At 41.0% G+C, this 10,598-nt stretch overlaps 1 pseudogene; it reads left to right on the forward strand.

Annotated features, from left to right (window-relative positions):
- The first annotated feature begins 1,966 nt into the window (after nt 1-1,966).
- Nucleotides 1,967-7,207, forward strand: LOC111551942 (annotated as a pseudogene).
- The last annotated feature ends 3,391 nt before the right edge of the window (nt 7,208-10,598 follow it).

Consider the following 10,598-nt stretch of genomic DNA (forward strand, 5'->3'; position numbering starts at 1 on the left):
TAAAAGATTAAATATCTCTATAGGTAGCTACTCTATGTTCACCCTATCTCATGTAAAGTACCGATTTGCTGTGCACAAGATGAATACATCATTCACCATTCCCCTACCTGCGCCTTTTCTCCTGCGACATGTAGATTACTATACCCTCGCTCTTCCCTCTCCATCCCACTTTTCCCCTTTGAATACTGAAGCTCTTAAAGTCGTCCTTGGATAAAGGAACAGACCACAGCCTGTTTCTCTGATTCTGTGTTATTTTCTTCCACGTATGTCCTTAACCTTGGCAAAGTCAACTTCTAAATGGATTGAGACCTATCTCAGATACTTTTTGGTTTACAGTCCTTATTTTTCTCTAGATAATATTTTCAAATTAGCATTTCCCCCAGAATTGGTATTTATACCTCTGGTTGTACAGATGAATTTTTAAAAATAGTTACATATTTATTTTATTATAATAAATATGAATAATACAACTAATTCTCAATTCACAGATGTTAACATGTTGCTTAGAATAAAGCTAGGTTCAAAACTGATTTTAATTAAATGGTTAATTTAATGTGGCAAAAATCATGATGTTGGTATGCAAATGACTGGTTCAGAAAACTCTGATCTGCCAACAATGTGACAAACATTGGTTTGAAGAAGAAGAAACCTGGGTTCTTGCTCTGGCTCAGCCTAGATTCAATTCATTCCATTCTTTACTCATTTAAAAGTTTAGTTTTGTGTCTATCGTGAGCTAGATATTATGCAGCATTCAAATATTTGAAATTAACCAGCAGACTGCGGGGAGTTAGTCACTTTCCTGTCCACCCCTGTTTCCTCAAGTGAGGGCTTGGAAGAGAGTTCATTTAGCTTCTTAACATGGTGTAAAATAACATTAAGAACTTTATCAAACAATACTACCAGTGAGTTAGAGTGAATCGTTCCCCATATTTAAGAGTCAATCTTTGCTGGTAAGATTGTGTCTGACCATCCAGCTTTTGGCACTCTGCCTGTCACAGGTTCTCAAAGCATATTTCCTGAGTGAGTTGTCATTGAGCCACCTCATTCCAGCTTTTGTGATTTTGTGATTCTGTGATTCTCTAAACACGAATCTATATTTTCAATCATGTCAGCTGGGTACATGTCCACTAAAATTTTATAAAAATAATCTGGCTTTAGGCTGGGCATGGTGGCTCATGCCTGTAATCTTTGGGAGGCCGAGGCAGGTGGATCATGAGGTCAGGAGATCAAGACCATTCTGGCCAACATGGTGAAACCCTGTCTCTACTAAAAATACAAAAATTTGCAAGGCATGGCAGCATGCACCTGTAGTCCCAGCTACTTGGGAGGCTGAGGCAGGAGAACTGCTTGAACCCAGTAGGCGGAGGCTGCAGTTAGCCGAGATCACACCACTGCACTCCAGCCTGGGCGACACAGCAAGACTCCATCTCAAAAAAAAAAAAAAAATCTGGCTTTAAAATCAAGATTAATCATATGTGTCTGGAATGATAAAGGAGATTCTGTTTTTAACAAACATAAAGTAATTCTCTGAAGAGCATAGAAGTCAGGGTTAGAGTGATAACTAATATTTTTATTTAGTTAGTTATTTATGAGAAAGGGTCTTACTCTGTCACCCAGGCTGGTGTGCAGGGTCTTGCTCTGTCGCCCAGGCTGGAGTGCAGTGGTGCGATCTCGGCTCACTGCAACCTGCACCTCCCGGATTCAAGTGATTCTCCTCCTCAGCCTCCCGAGCAGCTGGAATTACAGGTGCCTGCCACAACACCCAGGTAATTTTTATATTTTTAGTAGAGATGAGGTTTCACTATGTTGGTCACGCTGGTCTTGAACTCCTGACCTCAAGCGATCCACCCACCTGGGCCTCCCAAAGTGCTGGGATTACATGTGTGAGCCACCACGCCTGGTCAATAACTAATATTTTATAAAAGAATGTACCTGGCCTTCTTCCTTCTTGCCAAACGCCACCAACATGGTGTTCAGGCGCTTCATGGAGGTTGGCCATGTGCGCTACATCTCTGGACCTCGTGCGGGAAAATTGGTCGCAACTGTAGATGTTATTGATCAGAACAGGGCTTTGGTTGATGCACCTTGCACTCAAGTGAGGAGACAGACCATGCCTTTCTTTTTTTTCTTTTTTTTTTTTTTTTTTGAGACAGAGTCTGGCTCTGTCTCCCAGGCTGGAGGGCAGTGGAGCAATCTCGGCTCACTGCAAGCTCTGCCTCCTGGGTTCACGCCATTCTCCAGCCTCAGCCTCCCAAGTAGCTGGGACTACAGGCGCCCACCACCATGCCCAGCTAATTATTATTTTTTTTCTTTTTTTGGTATTTTTCGTAGAGTCAGGGTTTCACTGTGTTAGCCAGGATGGTCTCGATCTCCTGACCTCATGATCTGCCCTCCTCAGCCTCCCAAAGTGCTGGGATTACAGGCAGGAGCCACCGTGCCCAGCCAGACCATGCCTCTCAAGTGCATGCAGCTCACTGATTTCAACCTCAGGTTTCCACACAGTGCCCACCAGAAGTATGTCCGACAAGCCTGGCAGAAAGCAAACATCAATACAAAATGGACAGTCACACGACGGGGCCAAGAAGATTGAAGCCAGAGAAAGGAAAGCCAAGATGACAGATTATGATCATTTTAAAGTTGTAAAGGCAATGAGGAACAGAATAATCAAGAATGAAGTTAAGAAGCTTCAAAAGGCAACTCTCCGAAAGCTTCTCCCAAAAAAGCACCTGCTGCGAAGGGTGCTACTGCTGCTGCAGCTGCTGCTAAAGTTCTAGCAAAAAGATGACCACTGCGGGCAAGAAGTCTCCAGCTCAGAAGTTTCCTGCCCAAAAAGCCACAGGCCAGAAGGCAGCGCTGCCCCCAAAAGCTCAGAAGGTTCAGAAAGCTCCAGCCCAGAAAGCACCTGCTCCAAAAGCATTTAGCAAGAAAGAGACGATTAGAAAAGTAATGAAAGTTCTGTTTGGAAGAAAAGAAAGAAAGAGAGAGAGAGAGATAGAAAAGAAAGAAAGAGAGAGAGAGAGAAGGGAGGGAGGGCACCAGAGTTATAAGCAAGGCTCTAAAATGCTAGACTGCTTATGGATTTTTAAAATTGCATTATACAAACATGATCCTTATAGTTTTGTTTCCCTGGTAACCATTTATGATAAAAATAATCAACGTGATATAGTTCCTCTGTCAGCTTTTGTCAAGATCTGGGATGTTGTTATCCTACAGCTGACCCTTGAATAATGTGGGGCTTAGGAGGTGCCAATACCCTGTGCAATGGAAAATCCATGTATAACTTTTGACTTCCCCAAAGTGTAATTGCTAATAACCTATGTTGACTGGAAACATTACCAATAACATAAACAGTTAACACATATTTTGTATGTGTATTGTATTCTTACAATAAAGTAAGCTAGAGAAAAGAAAATGTTATTAAGTAATAAGGAAGAGAAAATATATTTACTTTTCATTACGTGGAACTGGGTCATCATAAAAATCTTCATCTTGTTCATCTTCACATTGAACAGGTTGAGGAAAAGGAGGAAGAGAAGGAGTTGATCTTCCTGACACAGGGGCAACAGAGACAGAAGAGATGGAAGAGGGAAAGGGAGGAAGGAGAGTCAGGACACTCAGTGAAACTTTATAAAAATACATTGTAATTTCTGTCTGACTTTTTGCTTCTTTTCATCTCTCTTAGAATGTTTCTATATGGTAACACGTTTCTTTCACTGCTTTAGTTTCAGTGCCTGTGTCAAAGAAGTTTCAGTGCCTGCATCATAGAAGGGTCCATGTCATTCTTTTTGTCCAAGAAGTCAAAAGCAGTCTTGAATAATTGGAACCCCTCTGCCAGATTGTCTAACGTCAATTTGTTTTCTGGCACTGCCTTTGCTATGTCTTCTTTCTCATCAAGTGGCACTGATTTGGAAGCACCAATCTCCACCACGTCGTCTTCTGTTAATTCCTCTGGTGTGGTGTCTATTAACTGTTACATTTCTCCAAGATCCAGATCTTGAAACCCTTCACTTTTCACTTTTTTTTTTTTTTTTTTTTTTTTTTGCCATATCCATAATATCTTTCATGATTTCTTTGATTAGCTCTGTGGTAAATCCTGTGAAGTCATTCACAATATCTGGATAGTTTTCTCCAGCATGAATTTATTATTTCAATCTTGATGACCTCCACACCTTTCTTTTTATAACAACGATGACATCTTCAATGGTGTTATCATTCCAGACTGTCATGATACTCTATCAGAGTTATCTTCCACAGCATTGACAATCCTTTCCATTGAGTACCTTGTGTAATAAGGCTTAAAGGTTCTTAGGAGCCAAGGATCTAGAAGCTGAATTAAAGACATTGTTTTTGGGGGCAAGTAGACCACATTGACAGCTTCAGTGTTGAATTCATGGGGTTCTAGGTGGCCAGAGGCACTGTCCAATATCAGAAAAAAATTTAAAGTTCGTTCTTATGGGCAAGGTAATTCCTGACTTCAGGAACAAAGCACTGATGGAACCAATCCAGAAAAAGGGTTCTCATTGTCTGGGCCTTCTTGTTGTACAACTATAAGCCTGGCAGCTGATGTTTTTCTTTTCCCTTCAAGGCTCAGGGATTAGCAGCTTTATAGATAAGGGCAGTCCTGATCATACCCCCCCCTGCATTTGCACAAAACAGTAGAGGTAGCCTATCCCCTCCTGCCTTAAATCCTGGTGCTAACTTCTCTTCCTTACAAAGAAATGTCCTTTGTGAATTCTTTTTTCCAGAATAGGGCACTTTGATCTGCATTAGAAACCTGTTCAGGCAGATATTCTGTCTCCTCAATGATTTTCTTAATGGCATCTGGGAACTTGTCTACTCTCTCTTGGTTGGCAGAAGGTTCTTCTTTCATTATCTTGACATTTTTAAAGCCAAACCTCTTCCTAAAATTATTAAACTATCCTTTGCTGGCATTAAATTCTTCAGGTTTATATCCTTTGCCTTCCTTTTGCTCTAAGTTGTCATATAATGACTTTGCTTTTCCTCAAACCACATCACAGTTTATAGGTATGCCTTTCTTGTAGGAATCCTGCATTCTCACAGAAAACCTGCATTTGCAATACTAGACAAAAAGGCATTTTGCAAAAAGTGTAAGTTTTTCATGCTTGCTGGTATAGCTGCAGTGATAGCTTCATGAATTTCCTTTTCTTTTTTTACAGTCGTTCTTAAGCTGAATTCATTTATCTTGAAATGATGGGCAACCACAGCTGCAGACTTCAATCTACAATACATATCAAGCAATTCAACTTTTCCTTGTAATATCATGAATTTTCTCTGCTTCTTGGGAGCACTTCCAGCATTCATAGTGGTACTTTGTATGGGTGCCATGGTGTTATTCAAGGTTTACAGTATTGCACTAAACACAATGAAAAACACTAGAGAACCAAAAAAGATTACTTTTTACTGCAATAGGCAATTTACCAGAGAGATGAACTGCTCACACAGAGATGATTAGCGTCCCATGGCATTTTAAGTGGATACTCACAGCACTTAAGCTCACAGCGATAGCAACAGGAAGTGACTGTGAAATTATTACAGTAGTACAGTAAGTACTATAGTTAATTTTATGCACTTATGATTTAATACAGCATCGGTACATTTGTTTACATTTCTCTCAACGGCAAATGGTGCCATGTGTGGTCTGTAAGCATGTGCATAAGTTTTGATAAATTTTAACTTTTTATAATAGATTTGTGCTATTTTGTGGTAATAAATAATAACACAGACTAGTATCTACATATGTTTATGCATTTGTGACATACGTAATCTTTTAATATATTTCTAAGCTATGAAGTTTGTGAATTTTTCCAAATTGTCACAATCTCCAAAAATTTTTCCATTATATTTACTGAAAAAAATGCATGCAAACAGACTCATGCAGTTCAAACCCATGTTGTTCAAAGGTCAACTGCACTTGCAAGCTAACGACTGCCTGTTTCATGAATGCTGGTGGAAGACATGAGATGTCTGGGTCAGAGTTCAAGGACTCTCTTCCTCCCAGCTCATCATGAGCTTCGTGCTGATATGTTGCTGTTACCTATGTCTCCCAAGTCCCACAGGGATGAGGCAGAGGGCCCCTGTAGATGCCTGCACATGCAGTGGGTTATGATATAGGAGAGGAACATTGAGTTTGGGGAATCTTTGGCTTTTATGGCAAGTGTAAGCAAGCTTGTTCTTTAACCAGAGAGGCATTACCTCATCGCTTAAAGTTGCTCTCTGCAAACATACCTGAGTAAAGCCTGGGTCGGGGCCTGTATTCTTGGCATACCAGCAAGAATATGCAATGACACTCAGGGCCCATCCCAATGTGCTTCTCCCAAAAACCTCTAAGTTGAATGATCTTTAGTTCTGTGTCAAACTCCTGTTTTTCTTCCTCCTTCCTTATACAGTATCCTAAGGGAAATACTACAAAATGTCTCAGAAAGTGTTGGTTGGATATCTAAAGTTTAAAAAGGAAGCATCCACACCAGCTGGAGATTAAAGAAGCATCAGTAGAAGTTGGTGACCATTAACAGAAATATTTTTAAAATAAGTTGAGTAGTATTTTTGTCGCTCTCTCCCTAACCTTTCTTTTCCACTATTTGACCAAACTCTACAACAATAAGAAGTAACAGCCAGACACAGTGGCTCACGCCTGTAATCCCAACACTTTGGGTGGCTGAGGTGAGCAGATCACTTGAGGTCAGGAGTTCCAGACCAACTTGGCCAATATAGTGAAACCCTGTCTCTACTAAAAATACAAAAATTCGCCAGGCGTGGTGGCTCGGCCTGTAGTCCCAGCTACTTGGGAGGCTGAGGCAAGAGAATTGCTTGAACCCAGGAGGTGGAGGTTGCAGTGAGCCAAGATCACACTACTGCACTCCAGCCTGGACAACAGAGCGAGACTCTGTCATAAAAGAAAGGGAAGAAGAAGAAGAAGGAGGAGGAGGAGGAGGAGGAAAAAAGCCTGTCTTCAGCCTGTCTTTAGTTTGTTTTAAAACAATTGCTTGAAATTAATAATTGCCAGTATACTTAGTAACATTCATCGCAGTGAAGCAAATCATGCCCAGTGTAAAGCAAAGATATGGTCAGGCTCTCTTTTTCCTTCTCCAGTGAAGGCAGAAAGCTAAAGAAAGCCTTGCTACTAAGGGATATGGGCTGTGGCTGTGTCCTGCTCAGAATCAATCTCAGCGTCTGCTCTAAAGGCTGATGACAACTAGTTTAAATCAAGTTCAAGTCCCCTTCAGCCTTAGAAGAAATAGCTCCTCAAGTTATGGAAAGATCCCAGAATTCCTTGCAATTCATTCTTTATTATAGAATTGTGAGTTCTGGAGTTTGCAGATTTTCTTTTTGTACTACATGAAGCACATTATAAGAAAGTATCCTGTAGCTTTCATTTCGGGGGAAAATAGATATAGTCCTCAGAGATATTCTGAATCCATTCTTGTCACTCACAGAAGTTTCTTCACAGGAGATCTCCATGACTCTTTATGTTTCAAGGTATTAATTTCACTTGGAGCATTGTTTCTCCCACCCAAAGAATTTTATGTTAAAATACACTATTTTATTTATTTATTTAGAGACAGGATCTCACTTTGTCACCCAGGCTGGAGTGCAGCGGCACAATCCTGGCTCACTGCAGCCTCAACCTCCTGGGCTCAAGTGATTCTCTTGCCTCAGCCTCTCAAGTAGCTGGGACTATAGGCACAGAACCATGCCTGGCTAATCTTATTTCTTGTAGAGATGACCACTTATTTCTTTAAGTGGTCACTATATTGCCCAGGCTGGTCTCAAACTCCTGGGCTCAAGCGATCCTCCCACCTTGGCCTTCCAAAATGTTGAGATCACAAGTGTGAGCCACTGTGCTGGCCTAAAATACATTTTAATAGAGTTTTTCCTAACAAGCACCATTGGCCGCAACTGAACTCAGCATTTTAACATTTTTATGTGACGATCAGTTCTAGGTTTGATGTAAAAGACCCAACGTGTACTCTTAGCATCACTTTACAAAAAACAACAACAACAACAACAACAAAAAAAAAACCCACTGCCATGCTGCAAGGGATCATTGGCAGAAATGGTGATTACAGTGCTTATCCTACAGGTCTGTCGACAAGATAAAATAAGAAAATCTGAGAGAAGTTGCCTGGCAGGGTGTCAGTACTCTTGGCATACCAGCAAAAATATGTAGTGAAACTCAGGGCCCATCCCAACCTGCTTCTCCCAAAAACCTCTGAATGGAATAATCTTTAGTTCTGTGTCAAATTCTGATTTATCTTCCTCCTTCTTTATACAGTATCTTAAGGGAAATATTACAGAATGTCGCAGAAGATGTTGGTTGGATATCTAAAGTTCAAAAAGAAAGAGAACCACATGAGCTTGAGATTCAAGAAGCATCAGTAGAAGTCAATGGCCATTAATAAAAACATTTTTTATTAAAATATTGAATCTGAATAGAAACCTCCTGTATTTCATTTCTTAAATTCTTTGAGGCTAGCAGCTGCATCTTCTGCATCAATGTAGCCCCTGCCAAGCACAGTGCCTGAAGGCAGGTCCGCAGACATTGGCTGAATAAACGAGTGCTCTGCTCCCAGTCCGTACTTTCTCTGTGTCATAAAAAAGCTGACATGTCTGTGCCGCATTTGAGGATGACACTGGATTTCCACAGTGCCTTTTCGCCTCAGAACTCATATTACTTCCTATCAAGTTATTTCCCTGCCCCTCATCCCATCCCGTGAGAAAGCAGAAAATCCTAGTTCCTTACTGTTCCGGTGGTGGCTCTTCACGCTTACAGAACATTAGGCACACCTGGAACATCACCTAGAGGGACACTGAGGTCACCTCATCATAACATATGTCTCTGACAACTGTCAGGAGATATTCCAAGTAAACAAAAAGACACTGTGAATGCCACTTAGGGGTTCTACACAGGGAACTATTAGTGATAAAACCTATTTATTCTCTTTGAGATGGTATACTGGTGACCTCTAGTGGCAAAATTGGTTCAAAATCTGCTTCTATTTCCCACAAAATTTACTTCTTTATTAATTCATACTTTAATTTTATCCTTTATTTAGTAACATTCTCTACTTGTGGAATGTTCTTAATTATGCACAATGATTTGTGTCTGTTCATATCCAAGTAGTACAATTTGGCATTTCACAGAATCACAGAACTTTTGAGCTGAAAGAGTTCTCAAGGGATCTATCAGTCTCATTTCATTACACGTGGAAAATGAGATCCAGAGGAGTCAAGTGGCTTGCCTGAAGCCTCACCACAGTGGGGTGACAAAAAGTCTTCTGACTCTAGCACACTGCCTGCCAGGTGGTAGGAGCCAAGCAACTAAAGAGAAAATGGGATCTTGTTTAGAGTTCCATGCGGAGGAAAAGTATGGACGCTGTCCTATCCCTCACTATTGTATCCTGGGTGTGTGAGGAGCCTTTAGTTCACAGGTCTTCAGAGAGAGTACAAAGCATCTGAAGGACCATCCCTGAGGAGCCTCACCCGTATCTGCATAGGCGTCTAGATCCCATGTCTCCAGCCTGAGTCTGAAGTCATATTGGATGAGACTTCTGGGGCGTCTTGAGAGAGTAAATGTATTTTGAGTTTGGAAGGATGTAAATAATCTGCGTCCAGAGGACCAGCTGTGGTGATTTTTTAAGTGGTCACAAATCCTTGACATGCCCTCATAGACATCCTCTCCTACGTTCCTTCCCCTTGAAGCTGAACAGGCTTGGGACTGCTTCCACCCAGAGAGTGTAATGGAAGTGACGCTGTGTGACTTCTAAGGATCAGTCATAAAGAGGACACACAACCTTCCTTGTTGGTCTTAGAACACTTGCTCTAGGGAAAACTAGCCACCAAGAAGAAATACAATCCCCTACCAAACCACTGTACTGGAGAGACCACATGTAGGTGCTTGAAATGACAGCTCCAGCTCAGCTCCCAGCCAGCAGCCAGCTTCCACCGTGGCTGAGTGAGCCACCTTAGATACACAGCCTGTCTAACTTCAGATGACCGCAGCCCCCACCTACATCTGACTGCAGCTGCAGGAGAGACCGTTAAGGGAGAACTGCTCAGTTAAGTCCTTCCTGAATCACTGAGCTGCAAAATAGGAAAATAAAATGGTGTCACTCAACAACACTAACTTGTGGGGTAAATTGTTACACAGCAATAACGTACAGAACAAATAGTTTCTTAAAGACATTTCTCTCATTCTGTAACAAACACTGGATGAAAATGCAAAATAACATATACATATTAAATACTGGCGGAATTGCAGTCAATCTGTTCAATTTTCGTAAATCAGAGTTCTTGGTCCAAATGAATAGGTATTCTAGGTGACAGAAATGTAAGTTCTTCCTCTTTCTTGAAATGGTGATTCCATTTAATAGAATGGTGATTAAAATGGAATGGTGATTCTATTTTAAGAAAGCTAAGTAAATTTTATGAAGTTTTCCAAAGGGAATTTTCTATTTCAGAATCCTAGCCTTTCTCGACCAGGTTTCCCCAAATGAACCACAGAACACAGAAAAGGATGTGAGTGACCACTTTCTGAATTCTCCCAACGGTGTTTTATAACTAGTACCTTTCTAGATGCA

The sequence above is a fragment of the Piliocolobus tephrosceles genome, chromosome 3 (genome assembly GCF_002776525.5).
Source record: "Piliocolobus tephrosceles isolate RC106 chromosome 3, ASM277652v3, whole genome shotgun sequence".
Taxonomy (NCBI): domain Eukaryota; kingdom Metazoa; phylum Chordata; class Mammalia; order Primates; family Cercopithecidae; genus Piliocolobus; species Piliocolobus tephrosceles.